Source organism: Euprymna scolopes, chromosome 7 (genome assembly GCF_053919585.1).
Source record: "Euprymna scolopes isolate OS-2025 chromosome 7, ASM5391958v1, whole genome shotgun sequence".
NCBI classification, from domain to species: Eukaryota; Metazoa; Mollusca; class Cephalopoda; order Sepiida; family Sepiolidae; genus Euprymna; species Euprymna scolopes.
The window spans coordinates 61,859,813-61,882,853 of record NC_136488.1 but is presented as its reverse complement, the minus strand read 5'-3'; positions in this window follow the sequence as shown (position 1 = coordinate 61,882,853).

Below are 23,041 nucleotides of genomic sequence, written 5' to 3'. Positions count from 1 at the left end.
ATATAAATTAACTTTTTGTTAAACCTGCAAAAGATAGGCTCGTCCGTTTTTGAGGAAGGAACTCATATACACAAAGTAACCTTTATATAATAATAGAGATTACAACGAACTTTTAAATATACTCAGTCATGATTATGCGAGCGACTACATGAAAGTTAACTAATTTCATATTCCTTTGACTAACGAGCGTTTATTGCTTACTTATATATTTTTATAGTTTCCTATTAAGTGATTGGTTTCATGTCGCTATTACGCTGAATTCTATTTACACATAATTTCTACATTCTGCATAATTGCGTATTATTTAAGATGAAAGCGTTCTAACTGATGGATATATTTTTATATATATCAGCTTTTTATTTTACAAGGTGGTCACCACTTATCAAGGCCCGGAAGCCACCCAGGGATAAGGGTATTGCATGTACAGTACGTTAGTGTTGAGATTTAATAAAGTGTCTACTTAAGAGAGTGGTTCATCAGGAATTTGTTTACATTGGACTTGAAGACATCCAGGTTGTAGTCATATGGGAAACAGGCAGACGGAACAGAGTTCTACAGGCGTTCTAAGAAAGAAACTTTGTTCATGGAATCTACGCTTGGATTTAGACACAGATAAAGAGTGGGGAAAATTATTGACAGTGGTTTCAGCTAGACGGGTGTTTTTCGTGAAAGATTAGCGAGGGGGACCAGATATTGGAGCTCAGACGAGCACTTCCCATGGAAATAACGATAAAACAAGGATAGGCTCACAACGTCTCTTCTGTGGGAAAGAGGTTGCAGGGAAGAGAAAAAGGCATCCCCCACTAAACCACGAAGTCTATTTTGTACTCTGTCAAGGCAGGATAGGCTGCTGTTAGCAGCTCCTGCCCAGACATGGCAGCAGTATTCCATCCTTGGACGTACTTGGCTTTTATATAGATAGAGAATTGCATCAGTAGTGAGATTTGTTCTGGAGCGGTAGAAAGATCCCACCATCTTTCCAGCGACCTTGGCAACAGACTTGATGCACGTGTTCCATTTCAGATCAGGAGTAAAGGTCATGCCCAGAAGCTTGTCAAAACATGGAGCTTCTCCTAGACGAAAGCCACCCATTTCAATTGATACCAGAGTGTTGATGATGTAAAGATAGGAGCTTGGTTTTAGATGCATTAAAAATAACCAGCCACGTCTTCCCCCTACTGTACCACGCGCTCGAGATCAGAGGAGAGCTAGAACGTTTTCATCTTAAATAATACGCAATTATGCAGAATGTAGAAACTATGCATAAATAGAATTCAGCGTAATAGTAATATATATATCCATCTGTATATATAAAAGTAACCTTCTCGGTGTGTGTGCGAAAGGTCTCTACTATTCTCTCTTGTAATAGCATGTTTACAGAAATTAAATTTGATATATAGGGTATTTAGAACTGTAGCACACTAGATTTTAGTCGGCATAAATTGCTTCCAAGTATTCAAAACTGAAAACAAACTGCTTGATCTTGGTTACTTTCGTTTCCTATTGAATAATATCCATCCTATACCGAAATATAACTACTGCCTATGTGTTTAGTGCGGATATTTTGTCTTTCCATTCAATCTTTTCCTAAGAACCTACTGTATTCTCCTATTATTTCTTTCATTTCAGCTTTTTTGATTGTATCTAATTCCACAGTTCTTAAATAAGGGCACACTTCTCCGCCAACCTGTTTCATCATTTTCTCATTCAAAAACTTTATTTCTTCACTTTCAATAATTTTCCCCTTTAAAATTTCAGGATCACACTTTTCATGCCAAAATTCAATGCGTATGTCATTACTGACCATTAGAATAATCCTCACAATCATACTTAGCTGGTCTTCATTTTTTGCATATACCTTTAAATCGTCCTTGATTTAGGCGGTACTCTTCCCCCAGTTATAGCACACATTTACCTTTCACAATATGACCGACAGAGGTACCATATACAAAACAAACAACAATAGCGACGGCCGCAAAACGTTTCCGTTATGTTCCGTTAAAACTTTCAAAATATCACCCCAAAACTTTGTGCATTATTATTATTATTATTATTATTATTATTATTATTATTATTATTATTATTATTATTATTATTATTATTATTATCAGCGGCGGAGTTCAAAAAACTAGCAGACGAATAAAATACTGAGCATTTTTAACTGAAATTATAATTTGAACCTTAAATTCACGGTTAAACGAAGAATTGTCTTTCACATGTTCGGATGTTTTATGTTTCTGTTTTTGTATACATTTTTTCTGGCCATAAGCCACATCATCAGCGGAGTTTAAAGAATAGCAGACGAACAAAGTAAGCGTTTCTAACTGAAATTATTATTATTATTATTATTATTATTATTATTATTATTAGATTCTGCAATTGTAGGTACCACCAAAATCCTTAGGAAAACCCTTGATCTATGAAGCTCCTGGTTTGAAGCCCGGATTAAGGGAAATCCTCTGGAAATGAATCCCATCCCTTTCCAGAGAGACATTGATAAATGAAATCTGAAATCAGAATTATTATTATTATTATTATTATTATTATTATTATTATTATTATTATTATTATTATTATTAATGTCATTATTATTATTATTATTATTATTATTATTATTATTATTATTATTATTATTATTAGGTTCGTTAACTTTAAAGTGTTGTGATGTTTTTATACCGTTTTTTTCGTTTAAGAGCGGACTTTTACATCAATATTCTTCGGGATTGTTAGCATAGTCAGAGTCAATTTGATAGAAATCATCTGGCATAAGATGTTTGCTGTTCCGAACAGAACTGACTTCTGGAGTACGATGATATTGTACTTAATTATCAAGAAGCTCAGCTGTTTCTCAAGATCATCTGGAATTGAGTCAAGCGCACCTATGGCAAACAATGGCAATAGAGTTTTTCTTATTTTACAACATAGCAATCTCCACTCTCAGGTTCTGATAGTTATGTAGTTTCTCATACTTTTTGCCTTCTAAGTTGATGTCATTTGGTTAATTCACACCAATAATTTAGCATTCATTTGTCTTATTGATCACCACTACAATATCCGCTTTCCTTTGAGTCATTTCTCAGAACACTGAACCAAGAAATTCCAGAGAATCTTAACGTCCTCATTTTCCATTACCGCCTCTAGGTGATGTTAGGACCAATTTTCCGTCACTTGGATTCCAAACTTTTGGCCCAAACTCCAATGCAGATTTTCACATACTTTGTCATGGCAGCGGTTGTACTCTTTTTGAGCAAGTGTAGAACAGGCACAAACAATATTTGACACTGTTCCAATAATTACACCACACAACCTGAACTTATCAAAACAGTCCTTCTCAAAGATGTTTCTATTAATTGCATTTGCCTTTAGTGCTTGCTCATGAGAAGCAACTATAATATTTTCTGTCTCTCCTTTCAGGTCACTGTTAGACATAAAATTTCATGTATTCTGATATATTAGTGCCTTAGTATCTCGCCCAACCTGACCATGAAGTTTCATACTTACCAACTGAATATAATTTTATGTTCTTTCCTTGTATTTCTGCTTATCTTCCAGTGATTATTTATTTAGCTTTTCCACCTAAGCTACTGTTGCATTGGCCTTTTTGGTCAAGATCAAAGTGTAGTCACAAAGACCCTGAACCCTTCCTCTCCCCAATTTCTTGTAGGGCCTTGTGCTTAATTTTGTTGTTTAAAAATCTTTTGTTTTTTACTTAATTGTATTTTCAAAATTTTTAAAAGCAATAAAATATATAAACAAGATCAAAGTGTAGTATCTGTTCTTCAGATGCTGCACTTCCATTTCTTGTTCTCTTTCGGTGGAGGATTAGTCCTTCACGACTGAGAAAATTTTTTTATTTTTGTACCTTTTCTCCACGTAAAAAAAAAACGACCCTGGTGTCTAACTCTGTCTCGTGGGGAGGCGTAGTAAATAGGTACTGCTGCAAGTAACACTTCATGACTGTTAGCCAAGTTGTGGAGCACGCTTCTAAGCTCTCCCTCGAAACATTCCTTAATCCCAATCAGCCCTCTTCCTCTTTTCTTCCTTGCGATGTACAGCTTGACCACATAAAGTGCTCCATACTTGACTGACAATTTCTGTGTCTCTATCCAGCCTTTTCTATTTCTTCCTGTGTCGATCCTACAAAAGCTGCACTGTACCGAATTACAGCAATAGTTTTTCTATTCGAAGTTTACACCAAAGACCGCAACAAATGATTCCTCCCTAAATGCATCGTATTTGTTGGATTTATTTTATTTATTTATGTATGAATCTGTTTGACTGTGAACATAATCATCATCGTCGTGGCTATCGAGAAAGAGTAGTGTTTTTCTATTTGGACTTTACACTCAAGACAGCAACTGAGGACTCCTTGGCAAACGTAAAGTATTTGTTATATTTGTTTTTATTTATTTATGTATTAATCTGTTTGCCTTAGTAAATAATAATACTACTACTAATAATAATAACAACAATAATAATAATAATAATAATAATCATCATCATCATCATCTTGATCATCGAGAAGGACTAGTGTTTGGAACAGTTTTATTATTATTATTATTATTATTATTATTATTATTATTATTTTTATTTTTATTATTATTATTTGTACTCATTCGGAGTTTTCACACATGCCATACTCCGTGGTATTCCCTGAAATCTGAATGACAATAAGTCTCCCCAGAATTTCAGTACTCTCCACCTCTTCCGATAATGTTTGCAAATGAATTTGCATTATCTTAATTATCAATACTCATGTTAAAAATTCAGAAACATAAATTAAATTTCATTACGTCATCTTTTGTCACAGAATCGATCGTTCATCTTGTTACAAACAACTTTATTTGGAAAATAAATTTTCTAATCTTCTATTTGTAAAACGACCAGAAAAAATAATGTAGAGGTTAATAAAAAAAATAATGTAGAGGTCAATCAATTGAACTTATAGTATTTTTGATTTAAACACATTCAAGAATGACTTACTCTGTCTGTAGACAGCTTATATGCTGGACAAGGAAGTAAGAAATGATACAAGGCTTTCTAACAAATCTGATAGTTCATTTTTATTATCGAGGTTTATTTTTTATTTGGTTACTATTCGACCACCACTTACTAAAGCCAAGAAGCCAAGAAGCACTTCAAGATAAGGATCAGCAGAGGTGGAATGACTGCCAGCGGAAAGATGAGGAACACTATGTGAGTACTATCATTGATCACTGGTATAAACTGATTATTACGTATGGGCCGATCTTTTACAAAAAAATTATTGACATATTGATTTAAATACGAGAAAGTTTAATTAATATTGGGATTGTTTAGTGGTAGCCTATTCCAGAGCCGGGAAATCGTTGCAAATAAGTTTTGTCCATGCAAATTCCGCCAAAATGTTGGCACATGGAGAGAAAAATACAAAATTATTTTTCGATGCATTTACAAAAATAGTTCTTGGTACGAATGCCGTACAAAGAGAGCTGAAAGATGGAACTCAGTTGAGCGCATTCTATGGAAATAGCAATAGAGTAGAGGGAGATTAACAATATCTCTTCTACGAGTAAGTGATTATGGGGATGAAGGGAGATCAGTAGCCACTAGATGTTGAAGTTGATTTTGAACTCTGTCAAAGCAGAAAAGATTGCTCTGTGCAGTTATTCATCAGATTTGACAATAGTATTCTACCATTAAACGCATGTCATAGTTATATTCGCTAGTATTCATTAGGAATGGAGTACTTTTTGGAGCGGTAGAAAGATCCAACAATTTGACCAGCTGTAACGTGGGTACCGTCGCAAAGGAACAGACAAATAAAACAGGAAAGATTAGACATCAGACTCGGCATTTTTTAAAAGTGCAAATGAAATGCATTTATTCGTCGTTTTTTCAAGACAACGCATTCTATTATATTTTAAAACATCTTTTCGCACATGCATGTGCTTTCTAAAAGTCTCTGTCTCCCCGCCATTTTTTTCCGCCCTCGTATTCACACGTCCATTCTGGCTGATCATGCAACTTGCTTCTCTTCGACCATGGGGTGTATTTTTCTCTCCTTTTCTTGTGACACAACCTCTGGCACACCTGCTAGTTTGCATACGTGCTTTAACGGCTGTTGTCGTCTCGGTTGCATCTATGGATAAAAAACCCTGTATAGATTCTATACATCTTATATACGGATAAAATAGGATCACCAGCCATCCACCCCTATACCCCCCCTTGAGTCTTAAATCATAAACCACCTACATTATTTAAGACTATGATAGAAAACCTATACACCCTTTTTACATTGCATTCTATATAATAAGCTCCTCTAAAACTATTTTTTAATCAGAAATGCAACTTTTTTATACGAAGACCCAATAGATACCAAAAACTTTATTCTATTATTACTATTTCTTAAAGACATAATGAATATAATTGCAAAAATGTTAAACCAAATCATAAGTAAATGCAAAAATCTAGTCGAATATATATATATATATATATATATATATATATATATATATATATATATATACTTGATATCACGGAAATGTTTTCCGTAATATTTTGTGCAATTTTGTCCAATGTTTTCAGCGCCTATATGTGACCATCTCAAACATCGCATGTGTATGCATGTCTGTATGTTTATCATGATATTTTCTGTTTAGTAAGGTATATAATTGATTATATGACATGAGCGACTGTTCTAATTTTTTCTAGATTCGAAATAGAAACAAGAAAATGTTCTCTCAAAAAGTTGATTTCACTTGGGAATGTTATTTTTCCATCGCTTCTTTTCTCTAATTATTAATGGAGATTTGCCTCGGAATTACATCCAAATAAAAACCAAAGACGTTTGAGAATCTTTAATTTGCATTTTTATTATGTTAGATTTTGAAAATATTTTGTAATCTAAATCAGTCGACATTTTCGTTAAAATTATAGAAATACTGCTGCTACTACTATTGATTTCTCTATACTACTACTACTACTACTACTACTACTACTACTACTACTACTACTACTACTACTACTACTACTACTACTACTACTGATACTGATACTAATTATAATAATTATAATAAGGACTCGTGAAAGTTTCACAGAATGAGAAATATATTGATTCAACAAATATGGTTTGATAAAACTTAGATTTTTTATAGATAGCGCAAAAATAACTTTTCAGACAGAAAAACAACAATAAAACGCACTAAAAATAAGTTTATTAACATTTCTATGAAAATAGTTTCCATTGTATTTTAAATATAGAACCAACCCAAATGAGATAAATTTATAAGTACTAATAAATACCCAGAAAGTAATAGTGTGCTACATAGTTCAATACCAATAATAAAATCACATTGTAAGAGACAATCTTTAATTTACTTTTTCAGTTCACCACCTCTTGACATGCAATATCATTTTGTGCTTTTCGAATGTTCCTTTTTTACATTTTGCTGATTTCTTTCTTCGTTGAAGAAACGTTGCACGTCGAAATTAATACGAGTTTCTTTCTCACACAATTACAACAATGATCATATATATTATTATAATGATATTCGGAAATAAGGTCGTATCAAAGGAGGTTACTTTCAGATAGACCCTTTTAAGCCAAATTTTGCGAATGTTGCCTTTTTGAATCTATTTAGTCTCCAAAAACTGTATTTGGCTTTTTTAATGAGTAACGTACAGACTAACTAAAGAATGGATTAAGCAAAACATTATATATACTACTACTACTACTACTACTACTACTACTAATAATAATAATAATATGAACAAAACATAACATAATCTGTTCAGAATTTCTGCCCATAGGGACGATCACTCTATTGTCTTAACGCATGTAATTAAAATAGTAAGAGTATTTTACCCAAACTCCCCTAACATAATCCTTAAACATATTGGATCATCAACTTTTATTCTTAAAACTCGCATCTCTAATCACATTTTTTTCTCTAGGAACACTTCTAAACGAAAAACTTCACTATCCAACCTAATAAGAAACCTCAGTACTAGTAACACCAATTAATCCTTAAAATGGTCCATACATAAAAAATCTAAGTTTTACAAGACAGGATCCCAATTTTGCCATCCATGCAACGCCGAGACCATGGGTATAGTCACAGCTCTTAGATGATGCAATGCCATGAACTCTAAAGATGAACTTATTGCCCATTGTAAGCATTGTAAGTATGGGAAAATCACGAATTCTATTAATAAGCCCCCCCCCCTAATTAGGATTAATTCTTATCTGCTTCTGGTTCTCCTATACAATTATTAATCATACCTGATAACTTATAATCAACTTAATTATAACCCCCTGAACAACCTGATTTACGTATATTAGAAAGTTAAATGCTCCCCAAACAAGTATCTCTGCTGTACCCCCCATAAAATCCATAAAATAAAATAAAATAAAGAGATTTTACTGCTTTGGTCATATTGAAAGAATACATGAAGGATCCCTGCCAGTAGACGTAGAACAGTTGAGATAGCAAGGTCAGTTAGCAGAGGAATGACAAGGCTAACGTGAGAAAGGCCTGATCGAAAATAAGTTAGTTTGAAAGTTAATTACTAAAACTCCTTCAACACATACCAGCATGTAAAATGGACGTTAAACTAATAATGATGATTACAGTAATGGTGATAATGTTAAAAGCTATTTATAACCTAACAGATTGAATAGACGTCCCTTAAGAATAGCCGTTTTTGTTTCTTGCTAAATTGGCTGGCAATAAAACACAATGAAGCTATTCAACAACATACCCAGAAGAAGCAATGCCGTAAGTGTGCGGACAATGTTTAATTTTAGAAAATCGTTTGTTTTGGGATTTTACGACATTTTATATCCAAACTGTAAATATGATTTGTATACAATTAATTTGTGGATTAATTTGTTTTGTATGCATATATTTTGTAAACAAATAGTCTATGAAAAAGTATTATTTGGATTATACAGACTACTATCCTTATTATCACAAGGTTTCGACCAATGTAACCTACGACTTTCTTCGGGTGGATCTTGTCGAAATATGGAATGTTTTTATCGAACTCAGGGAACTGTACGGAAGTTAGAACGTAACCTTTTATTTTATCCATAGGTGTAACATGCTCTCATCACGCCCGCCATGATTATGTAGAAGTCTTAAATAATTCGCAATTGTATTTTGAGTGTTGCGCTGAGGATTGAACCTTACATCTCCTGAAGAATGTAACTTACAACTGAATTTTAGCAAGTACATTATCCATTACGCCATTCCGTTTTAAATTCTTTGCAAATTCCCGAGTTACACAGAAAAAAAGTCCCGTATTCAATAAATTCAGAAACATATTTGAACGAGCTTTTCTATTTAACACATATGTAGAACTACTACTACTACTACTACTACTACTACTACTACTACTACTACTGCTGCTGCTGCTGCTGCTGCTGTTACTGCAACAAAATGTGAGTGTATGAAAATAATGTTAAAGTCGGTATTTTTCACAATAGGTTAGAGTAATGACAAATTCCATTGACAGTTAAAATTTTAGATTCAGGACTGCTTAACAGTATATTGTATAATGAACTGCAAGTGGCCAGAGATCCGTAGTCAATAAGCTGAGAAAATCTTCCTTTATTTTGTCAGCGATAACGGGATGAGTATGGAGTATTGTTATGGACATTCGGACAAAACAAAAGACAGTTTGGCCATATTTTAAGTATCAATAATTTTTATAGTTATAGTTATATAAATTGTTATAGTTATAGTTATATAAATTTATTTTGAAAACTAAAATGGATTTATTATAGTACTAGAAGTTCAGCCTGGCTTTGATCAGACCCGATGTATTGATCATAACTTTATGTGCATATATATATATATATATATATATATATATATATATATATATATATATATATATATATATATATATATATATATATATATATGTTAAAAAAAGTTGACTCATGTTCAGGTAATCCATATCTAAAATTTCAAGTGCTTAGATACAAAGTTGGCGGGGGAGTTTGGTAGAGTCTGCAAAGGTAAACTCTTTCAATTTTAACCTCTCGGCAGCCAAATTGTCGTCCAAAAACTGCTTAAAAGCTTCCTGCATGTCTGAATACACTTTGTGTAAAGTTTCAAATATTTAGACCCAAAATTGGCTGAGTAATTTGCTAGAGACCGCAAAGGTCAATTTTTTAAAAACTTTGACTCCAATTTTGACCTGTTAACATTTGCTGTTTTAGGCTCAAATCAAATTAAAAAGTTTGATCCATGCCCAAGTAACCTATATCTAAAATTTCAAGTGCTCAGACCCAAAAATGGCGAAGTAGTTTGGTAGAGTTTTTAAAGGTCAAACTCTTGACTTTTGACCCCCTTGACAGCCAAATTTCTGACCGAAAACCAATTAAAAAGATTTTCCCAAAAATGAATGCCCCTTATGTCAAATCTCGAGTCTGTAGACTTAAAATTGACAGAGTTGTTTGGTAGGGAAGTGTACACACACATACACACACAGACAATTTCACTTTTATAGATTTACCAGCATTTCAGCCCGGCGTTCCCCGTGTGTTTTTTTCAGCAAAAAAAAAAAAAAGTAGTAGTAGGAAGGCAAAGGAGAAAAAGAACGGAGGAAAAACGTGACGTCTTTGCGGTTACGACCACCGCCAAACCAGAAGTGACATAGGTTTTAATTAAGGCTAGACACTCGAAAGGAGAGGATGACTTTCGAAAATATCGGCGATAAAAGCGACCACCCCTGTAGATAAGTGCCCAGTTGAAGGTGAAGATATTAATGTTTTTAGCCAACTTTTTGATATTTGTCGTCTGAAAGGTCGAATTTCAAAATGATACTGATCTTGGTAAAATCCGTCGCCTCTGTCGAAAATTTTAGGCAGAAATGCAAACATACATACATACATTTATATATTGGTAACTGAAAATTTTCGACCCAAACCGATTAAAAAGCTTGCCCTAGTTCTGAATACTCTTTATGTAAAATTTCAAATGTTTAGACCAGAAATTGTTTGAGTAATTTGGTAGAGATCGCAGAGGAAAAAATTTGTTTAAATTTGACCCCTATTATGACTCCTTAAAATGTATTGTTTTGGGCTCAAATCAAGTTATTAAGTTAGATCCATGTTCAAGGAACGTATATCTAAAATTTCAAGTGTTTAGACCCAAAATTTTGGTAGAGTTCTCAAAGGTCAAATCGTTGAACTTTTACCCCTTAACAGCCACATTTATGGCCGAAAACGGATTAGAAAGATTTTCCCAAATATCAGTACCCTGTATATCAAATTTCGGGACTGTAGACTAAAAATTGAGTTATTGCGTAGGGAAATGTATACAGACACCCAAGACAGACACAGAGACACGTTCACTTTTATAGATATATAGATAGATATTTTAAAAGATTATTCGATGTAATTCATTTTGGGACGATTTTCTTCTTATTATAGTAGTAAAAAATTCCTCTTCTTCTTCTTCTTCTTCTTCTTCTTCTTCTAATTATTATTATTATTAGTAGTAGTAACAGTTTTATTAGTAGTAAGAGCATTCTTCTTCTTCTTAGTAGTAGTAGTAGTATTAACAACATCATTAGTAGTAAAATCATTCGTCTTCTGCTCTTATTATTATTATTACTAGCGGGGGAGGGGAGCCCGGCTTCGCCCAGTCGTAAAATATGCTTAAATATGATATTTTAATTTGTCTACATTTCGTATATATTATTCTAGAGTCGTAGATTTGGGTGTCATCAGCTAGAATCGAAACTGAAGCAAAGCTGTAGCATTCCAAGCTGGTGACGTTACCACTGTATTAACGTGACATGGATATGAAGTAATTAAAAATAAACTAAGATGAATGTACAAAATTACAATGGTCCCGTTTTCAATTTTGATCCATTATAGACCCCTTAAATCGGCTAAAGACCTATAAGAAAACTATCCATAAAAAATCAAACCATTTGCCGTCCCTAGAGTTGCTCTGCGACATTTAGTTTCGGAAGACATAGAGCTTTAAAATATGGAGACAAACAGACAGACATAGTGAGTTTTATAAATTAGACTTATGGGTAGAGGGCGCCCGGCTTTGCCTGAGCGTAAAATATACTAAAATATATTTTAATTTGTCCCGATTTCGTATATATTATTATAGAGTCGTGCTTTAGAATCGAAACCGAAACTGTAGCTGGTGACGTTAACACTGTATCAACGTGACACACATATGAACTGATTAAAACTAAAAAATTAAAAATAAACTAAGATAAATGTACAAAATGTATAACGATTTCTTTTAATTTGGACCCATTTTTGACCCCTTAAAGACTATTTAAACCGGCTAAAGGCCTATAAGAGAACGATTCGTAAAAATCCAATCAGTTGAGACCTCTAGTAATGCTTTGAAAATTTTAATTTTTGGGGAGAAAGAGTTTGAAAATATGGAGACAAACAGACATATAGCCTTTCATCATCATCATCATCTACTATATATTAATACGATAGCATGTGTGTTCTTTTGTGGGTCACGCCTACATCCGGATCGTTTAAATGTTATGTTCTTCTATTTCTTGTAATAAATAATTTTACCGAGAATTCTTCATCTCGTAAGTGTGGGTTTCGGTTTCGACTATAGCTGATGACACTAAAATCGTCCATTTTTTTTATCAATAATTTTATCAAGAATTCTTCATAAGTTTTGGTTTCGGTTTCTATTATCGCTGAAGGAACTCAAGTTCATAAGTTTTGGTTTCGGTTTCTATTATCGCTGAAGGAACTCAAGTTCATAAGTTTTTATTTCGGTTTCGATTCAAGCTAATGCACCCAAGTCATATGGATATATATTTTTATTTTTGAAATCGCAACGTTATAATATATAAAAATCGATCGCGCATTCTCTATAATGATATACACGAAATCTGCAAGAATTAAAATACCATAGTTAAGCATAATTTACGACCGGACTTTACCGAGCATTTGTGCTAGCTTAGATAAATACTTTTGCAGTTTTAACAAAAAAGCTACAATAATATCAGAGCGTCTCCATTTACGCCGAACATCTACAGAATGCCAACATCAATATATTACATATGAATGAGTCCCCTGTGGAATTTCCACAGATCCCGCTAGTTATTATTATTATTGATTTATTTTGAATCGAATGATCAAGGAAGGAAGTTCTAGAAATCTGAAAAGGCTTATTATTTCTCTGTTGTAATTTCAGAGAGAACCAACGTTTGTAATCAATAAGGATAAACGGTTGTTGCGAAAAGCTTAGTAATTTATAACACTAATCGTCAAAGGTAAAGTGTACTTGATATCTAATAAGACTTATTCTTATTCATATTTCACCCATTTTGAGAGTAAGTAATCATTGATAGTGACTCGTTTGAGAACTCATAAAATATAAGAAATATCGACAGAATTTTCATAATTGGTGTATTTTTTAAAATGTATTTTTGAATCCTAAAATGGATTTTTTATGGTATATTAAAAAAAAAAAAACATTATTCGATATAATTCATTAACTCGTCTGGAGAGTTGTTATAGAAGAAAACATTTTTTTCTTATTCGTTTCTATAATGATTTATTTTAGTCCGCAATCAATCGCCATCTCCATTTTTAAAGTTTTCCCTCACTTTTTTTTAAATGTGTGTGTGTGTGTGTGTGTTTATCGTCTTAATTCCGTTATTATATAAAATCTCATCTCTCGCGGGAATTACATATGAATTTATTCTTTGAAATGCTTTGGCAGTGCTGACGTATAGTTGCTTTGTTGCGATTGGATGATGTAAAGTTTTCTTTTAGAGAGATATTTTTGTTTACACTTTATAAATCTTCAACTTCATTTGCGGAAAGGAAGAAAAAGAGAAAATGATACATTATTATTATTATTATTATCATTATTATTATTATTATTATTATTATTATTATTATTATTATTATTATTATTATTATTATTGATTAGATGAGAAATGGATAATGAAGAGGATAAAAACGAAGACGAATCTCACAAATTTATCGTTTATTTACGAGATGATGTAACAAAATTCCTTTATTATTTGCACGTCTTTTTTGTTATTTTTTTTTAGTTTTCTACATTATGAAAAAGATAAAATTCCACGTTTATATTTCACAGCATCGATGTTTTGTTTGCCCATTGATAACACTTTAAATTACTTTTATGCAAAAGCAGGCCAGAAAGAGAACTCTCAATAAGCCTTAGAAATAAAAGATACGGCGAAGGCAAATATTTATGTGGCGTGTAATACTCTTTTGTTTCATCTTTTGTCGGACCGGCTAGCATAATGTAAGGTGATTCCATACCTTTTCTATATCGCTTCCACCTACTTTATTAGATTCATACAATTTTAATATTGACTTGAAAATGTCTCGTTATTAAATCTTATTTATAAAATATATTTCGATATGTAAGAATATCCCTCACTCTATAATAAAAAGCAGTTTGTATTTGTGAGTATATATATATATATATATATATATATATATATATATATATATATATATATATATATATATATATATATAAATGGGAAAAGGAAACAGTACTACTGCTATGCGGATGTAAGAGACTTCTCCCAAAAGAAGAGTATAAAATTCACAAGCGGTCCCCAGTAGCGTGTATATCTCAGACATTAGGTTTTGCAACTCGTGCCTGGAATATATATATATATATATATATATATATATATATATATATATATATATATATATATGTATTAATTAATGTTTATTTTTTAAATATTGTTAATTTCCATGTATAGCATTTTCATTCAACGGTTTGAGATTGTTAGGATAAAAACTGAATCACCGTTAAATTCGCGTAAAGCTCAATGGTGATTTATAGTGGCAGAGCATATATATTACGACTCGTCAGATACGATTTCCATCCGACGTTATCAACAAAAAATTACTTTGTACCAGGTTTACCACGTAACAATGAACTTTTTGTTGATAACGTCGGATTGAAATCGCATCTGACGAGTTGATGGGAGGAAAATTTCTATGAAAACAAAATCATAGAATTGTCATCCCATTAACGAAAAGGATAACATAAAGAGATCCAGGGTAAAATAAACAAGAGTTATATGAGAGAAAAAAATGTGAATTTCAACTTATTCTTTGAACACACACACACACACACACACACACACACACACACACACATATATATGTATATATTACTAGCTGGACGCCCGAGATTGTCCGGTCGTACAATACGCTCAAACATTATATTTTCATCTATGCTGAGTGAATATTATATATTACGAGGTATAATATGCCCTGTGGACTAATTCGCCCCCCCCCCAAAAAAAATAAAAAAATAAAAAAAATACAAAAAAGTTATAATGATGATGTCGTTCATCAAATTCCGTCTGTGTAAGTTTACAACATCACGTCAGCTGGGCAGAAGAAATGGTACCTCTTTAGTTATCGTAAATTGAACTCATTATTAAAAATTAATTAAAATAAAATGATGAGGAACACGCGGGATCGAACTGGGGGACCATTCGATCTGTAGTCTTATACTCTACCACTAAGCTAAACTTCTCTTTTTTTATGAAAAGTGATTTTCTGAGAATCGAGTCTCCATTAATTTACTGAGAATTATCTCCTTTGGCTGGTCTAACGTAAAAATTATTCTTTTATTTAAGAGAGAAATACTATTTTTAGCATCGGATTTTTTCGATTTTCGATATTTATCGGATTAATTTCTGCACAAAAGTAAATAAGACGCAATTAACAATTCCTCCACTATCCAACAATCGTAAGGTTGTTTGCACGGAAACCGAGAAGGCTAACATGTTTACCAGTTGGTTTGCTTAAAACTCTAAATTTGGCCCAACAAACCACTCCCGCCCCGATTTTCCTTTGCGGATTGGCACCACATTAGATTATTTGAAAATCACCCGTTCTCAGGTGCAGGATATCATTAAAAAAAAAAAAAACTATACACCTCAAAAGCATGTGAACGCGATCTCATCCCGATTTTACTATTAAAAAAAAAATGCTCCGCTGAGGTTGCTCCAGTTCTCTCCAAACTTTACAACAAATGCCTTAACGAATCTTGTTTTTCTGACTGACGGAAAACTGCTTTTGTGGTACCAGCTTACAAGAATTCTGGCGAAAGTACTGAATACTATTGAATTATCGCCCCATTAGCATCGTCCCTCTTTTTGCCAAAATATTTGAGTCCATAATTAATCAAGCGCTAGTCCATCACCTTACAGTTGCTGCCAAGACTAAGCTTGTTTCCATTCAGTAATTACAAGAAACCTTCTCAACCACAATAGCTAAAGATACATTACTGGAAAGTACTTCTTTCAAACTCCTCGGGCTAACGTTCACAGGAAACATGAGTTGGAACAGATACATCGAGAGCATTGCCCATACTGCTGCGAAGAAGGTAAGCTCTCTCTACCGTGCTAGAAAATTACTTACGCCTGAAAGTATCATGTATCTCTGCAAGGCCACCATTCGCCCATTATTGTATTATTGTTACATTTGGGCTGGTGCATTTGGACAGAGTTCAAAAGAGAGTCGCAACCTGATAGGTCCTGAACTGTCATCGAAGCTTCAACCACTGTCCCATCGACGAAATGTTGAATCCCTCTGCCTGTTTTACAGATATTTTAATGGTGGATGCTCCGACAAACTACAAGCCCTTGTATTCTCTCGACGTAAATACCTCCGACAAACCCGACAAGCAGCAAAATCACACCCCTACACAGTAGAAATCACTAGATGTAAGAAAGCCTTCTACTCTAATAGTTTCTTCCCCAGAATTGCTAGACTTTAGAATTCCCTTCAGGTTTCCTGCTGACATACATAAGTTCAAGTGTAATGTGAACAGACATTTCTTGCTGCTCAACTCCCTACATAGTATTCCTGCAACTCATGTATTGTATTGTATGTATATATATATATGGAATTTTATACATATATAAACATATATATTATGTTTTTTTTCTAAGCTTTCTAATTTACAATAATACTGCGAGACCTTTATATCGACTTTGTTTTTATATCTATAATTATTCGTATTATTTGGATTCATCAGACTACTGTTATCATCTTGAGTGTGATTTTCACAACGTTTCGATCGATGTAACCTCCAACATTCTTCAAGTGTATCTTGTCGAATTCGTGATTGTTTTTGTCGAACTCAGCAATTTGGACGGAATTTCGAACGAAACACTTTATTTCTGACGGTGTTTTATAAAGTTACCATAAAGCTTTTATAAAAGCACTATTAAATGTAGTTTCTCATAATTTTATTGTAGTAAATTTAATTTTGGTTATTTTGTTATATAATTTAAATTATTTTGTTATATAATTTAAATTATTTTGTTATATAATTAAAATTATTGTATTTAATTTAAATTACTGTCATGTTTATTTTAATTTTGTTCCTGATTTAAATTTTTATTTTTACTTACGCATAAATTGTTTCGTTGAAATGTATCGATGAATGAATTTGGTTACATTTTTGTGGACTTATATGTATTTACGTATATGCATTTACTTATATGCATTTACATATGTGCATTTACTTATGTGTATTTGTTTATATGTATTTACTTGTGGGTATTTTTTTAGCAACAACAAAATTATTCTTAATGACGATCACGGATGGAAAACGCCCAAGGATAAATGACAAACACAAAAAATTCGGTTACACAATTTACCAACTGAAACCAAAAATAATGCTTGGCAAATCGAGATAATTAGCAGCGAAATCAGGAAAAGGAAAGCTCTTATTCATCCAGACATGCATTGACAATAACTTGCGCATATATATATATATATATATATATATATATATATATATATATATATATATATATATAAATATATATATATATATGTATACATATATATATATATATATATATATATATATATATAATTAAATAATAATTGACTGAGTTGACTTTTACCCAATAATTATGCAATACATGTAAATTAAAAATAGATTTATATATATATATATATATATATATATATATATATATATATATATAATTAAATAATAATTGCCATAGTCGACTTTTACCCAATAATTATGTAATATATATATATATATATATATATATATATATATATATATATATATATATAGGAAACAATAAGAGTGGAAAATGAGGTTACAAAGACTATATATTGATGAATGCAGAATGGAATATTTATTTAATAAGTGTATACAAACATTTAGTTGGGGGATAGAGGGGAGTCTTTATACCAAGGTATTCCGAAGTCTAATGCTTCATCAGAAGAGTAGAGAAGATGTTAGGTAACATAATGTTTTCCTATATAAGCTCCAATTAAATTTGCTGAGCTTTATATTAGCCTGATAAGTCTTTTCTTATCGGATTGAATATATATATATATATATATATATATATATATATGTTTCTGTAGAAATATATTTTCTTATTATATATCAATCTTTATTTAAGAAGCTCAATGAAATTACAGATCAATACAGATAATAAATTACAAAACGTTATATTCTAAAATTCATGATGTTGACCATCTTATAATTTATTCTTTTAATTTATTTGACTTATAGAATTCTTGACAGTATATGTTTCGTAGCACAAAATAAATCACTTAATTATTATATCAACCAGTGAATCTATTTTGCCCTTAACTTATCAGACGAAATATCAACGATCAATCAGTCAAAACGAAATGAAGTGTGATTTGACATGATTAACATCCGAAAATTTGAAGAGAAGGTGCAAATACCTTTATATTTCTCCATTACGCCATACTGAAATTCAAGAGAAATATATATATATATATATATATATATATATATATATATATATATATATATATAATGCCTCACTCTATTATGCAAATTTAATTATTGACAATTATGATATAAAGGAGTTTTCAGATTATTTTTAAACTTAACAAAACGCAAGTATAGTTTTTGAATTATATTATTTTAAAAATCATAATGGTAAGGATCGATAAGTTTGATTGTAATAGCTAATAGATTTGAATTATGTATGGTTTTCAATTCGGATCAATTGCTTAGTTATGATAACTAACCGAAATGATCAATCGTTTTTTTTTTTAGCTTAGTTTTGTTTCGTATATACAAACATGTATAATAGTTTATAATTTATTGATATTAATTTCATAAGAATGTATGTACAACTTAGAATTAATAAATTTACTAATTATTAAATAGGCCATTTCGGTAGAAGATTCATAAATTAATTAAAATTGTTAGTACAAATAGTTGGGTTTAATGACTTTGTTTGATAAAAATTCAATATGGCGTAATGGAAAAACATAAAGGTATCTGCAGCTTCTCTTCCAATTTTCAGACTTTTACCATGTCAAATCACATTTTAATTCCTTTTGATGGATTGATTGTTGCTATTTCTTCTGATGAGTTAAGGGCATAATAGATTTACTGATTGATATAATAATTAAGTGATTGATTTTGCGCTACGAAATAGATACTAATTGTATAAGTCAACTTATATCCTATAAAAGTGACAATGTGCGTGTGAGGACACTTCTCAAACTATATACTACACGGATTTTTTATCTACATATTTGAAATTCGGTATTCAGAAATGTGGAAAACTTTAATTCATTTTCATCTGGAAAAAATTGGCTGCAAAGGAGTAAAAATTGAAAAATTAGTACTTGGTAGGACACCAGATTTCTATCTGTGTTTAATTGTTTAACGATTGCGTATGCGCGATCGTGAAATATGATTGCTTCCTTTATGGTAAGTATGAGTGGATTTGAAAACACATTTTGAAAGACATTACAGTCGGCGTAATGGTTATCGTACTTGACTGACTGTTTTTAGGTTTAATTTTCGATATTTTTTTTTAATTTACTTACAAGAAGTGAACTTTGGAAAAAAACCCATAATACTCGGATGCACGTGTTTCGCTTTTTGTCCGTTTTTTGTTTAATCCTTTTTAAGAATTTAACGTTACGTTTACTACCTACGGTATTTCTGTTTATAATAAATAAAAATTCTGCATTAATTAAAATATAATATTCATGCATACTTTACGACCGGGCAACGCCGGATACATCTTCAAGTATATCTATAAAAGCGAGAATATTTGTGTGCGTGTGTGTGTGTGTGTGTGTGTGTGTGTGTGTGTGTGAGGACACCTTAATCTATACTCTTAAGGAATTTTCGATCTACTAACTTAAAATTTAGTATATATGATATTCAGATATGTAGAAAACATTTTAATCGGTTTTCATCTGAATCAAAGGGCTACGAAGGGGTAAAAATCAGTAAATTGGTACGTGGAGGTCGTTGGAATGTTATATATTTGTCACATGCGCGGTCGAGAAACATGATTACTTATGTTAAGAATAAGATTTTTTTAAAAATGCTTTGTAGGTGTCGTGTCGAGCTGTTGAAATGGTTATTGTACCTGACTCAATATGTTTATTGTTTTTGTTTCGATCTCAGATCGAGTGTTTTTTTTTTTACTTACAAGAAATAAACTGTTTAGAAAAAACATAATAGATACACATGCCTTAATTTCTGTATTAATTAAAACATAATATATATGCCTATTTTACGACCGGGCAACGCTGGGTACATCTTTTAATAATTGTATATATATATATATATATATATATATATATATATATATATATATATATATATATACATACCTGTAACTAAAAGAAATATAGCATTTAATTCAATAGTGTAGTAGTAATTTCACTGTGTATAATATAAATCTCATCTGTTTGTTTAAATGTATGTATGTATGTATGTATGTATGTATGTATGTATGTATGGTTATATGTCAGCCTAAAACTTGCGACAGAGGCGACGGATTTTCACGAAATCGGTACCGTTTTGAAACTCGCCCCTTCGGACGACAAATTGGCTAAAAACATTAATTCCTTCACCCTACACTGGCCACTTTTCTACAAAAAGGAGTCACTTTTTTTGTCGAGATTTTCGCAAGTCACTGTCTACGTTGGATTGACTAGCCTTAATTCGAACGCTCGCTACTTCCGGTTTCGCCATGGATGCATCGGAAAAGACGATACATTTTTTTCTTCTTTTTTTTCTCCTTCGCGGTACAGGTTCGAGCCTGTCCACCTACTACCACTTTTTTTTTTTTTTAAACATTTCTCCCCACTCGGGCTGCCTACTGTTGCTTTGATACCCCCCGCTACTACCACTTTTTTAACACCCCTCCCCACCCGGGGTTCCTTACTACACCAACTCGACACACCCAGGCAACGCTGGGTACCACTGCTGATATGTATATATATATATATATTATTATTATTATTATTATTATATATGTATATAATTTCGTAATATATATATATATATATATATATATATATATATATATATATATATATATATATATATAAAAGAAAATACGCATCAAATGAGCTTAAAAGCCAACTCACACCCCTGATATTGAAGCCAGGGATGGCCTCTGTCACCGGGTTCGAATCTATGCACCAATGATTCCCAAAAGGATGAAACACTAGTGTGCGTAGGTATTTAATAATTATTCTAGTAAATAATTATATATATATATATATATATATATATATATATATATATATATATATATATATAATGAAATTATGGACGAGATAAAATAAATTTAGAGAAGATATATGGGAAGAGGGATAATATACGTTGTTTTTACCTAGGCGTTATTATTCACATACATATGTTTCAGGCCTACGGAATCCTCAACATGGAAAACGACTGGAATGAATTTAGTATGAAACTCAGCTAAAACTCTTGACAGAGTCTTTAAAACAAATAAATACTACAATCTACTGTTAAATATTTTACATTTGCGCTTAACTGTTCACTGTAGAATTCTTAACATTTAAATGCGTAGGTTGAAACTATTATCTATTTATCTTATAGATGCTCTAGAATTTGATATCACACACACACACACACACACACACACACACACACACACACACACATATATATATATATATATATATATATATATATATATATAGTCAGAGGAAACCAAATTACCCAGTCTTTTTTCACCCAACCGGATTTTACCCGGAATCTGTGCAATACGGATGTATTTCCGACTCGATGTTATTGCACAGATTCTTATTTACCCTATCATTTTCTGGATTTACACGGATTCCATCTAAATACGAGGGGCGTGCAATAAGTAATGCCCCTGAGCCACTTCCCATAGCAGTAGAGTAACGGAACTTGGCACATTTATTAGTCTTTCTCTACATAGGAACCACCCAGAGTTATGCATTTCTCCCATCGTTTGATGCAGCTCTGGAGACCGTTTTTGTAGAACACCCCAAATTAGTCCTCCAACCACGACGTGACTTCAGAGATCAAGGCTGCATCATCTGGGAAACGCTTTCCTTTCAAAAACAACTTCATGGCTGGGAAGTGGTGAAAGTCAGAGGGTGCAATGTCAGGAGAGTAGGGAGGATGGGAAAGGATTTCATAACCGCACGCCCGTACTTCTGATCTGGCGACATGCAAGTTTTGGACCGGAGCGTTGTCCTACAGAAGGAGGATACCTTTGCTGATCTTGCCCCGCCTCTTGATTTCGATAACTTCCCTTAATTTTCTCAAAAGTGAAGCATAATAGGCTCCTGTAATTGTGGTACCCCATGCCAGGAAATCTGTCATCACCTCTCCGTCCTGGTCCCAAAAGACTGTGAGCATGACCTTGCCAGCAGAGGGCTGCTTTCTTTGGAGGTGGTGAGTCCAAGTGCTTCACTGCATTGACTGGGCTTTGGTCTCTGGATCATAGTGATGGACCCAGGTTTCATCCTGTGTAATCAGTCTTTTGAAAAACTTTGACTCATCTTCTTGGCACATCTCCAAATTCATCCTCGAGCACTCGACGCGTTCTCGCTTCTGGAATGGTGTGAGCAACCTGGGAATCCATCTAGCAGACATCTTATGCATATGCAAATAGTCATGAATGATAGTTTCCACAGACCCTTTACTAATCTTGACATCTTGGGCTATTTGGCGAATAGTAATGCGCCGATATTCCAAAATGGCAG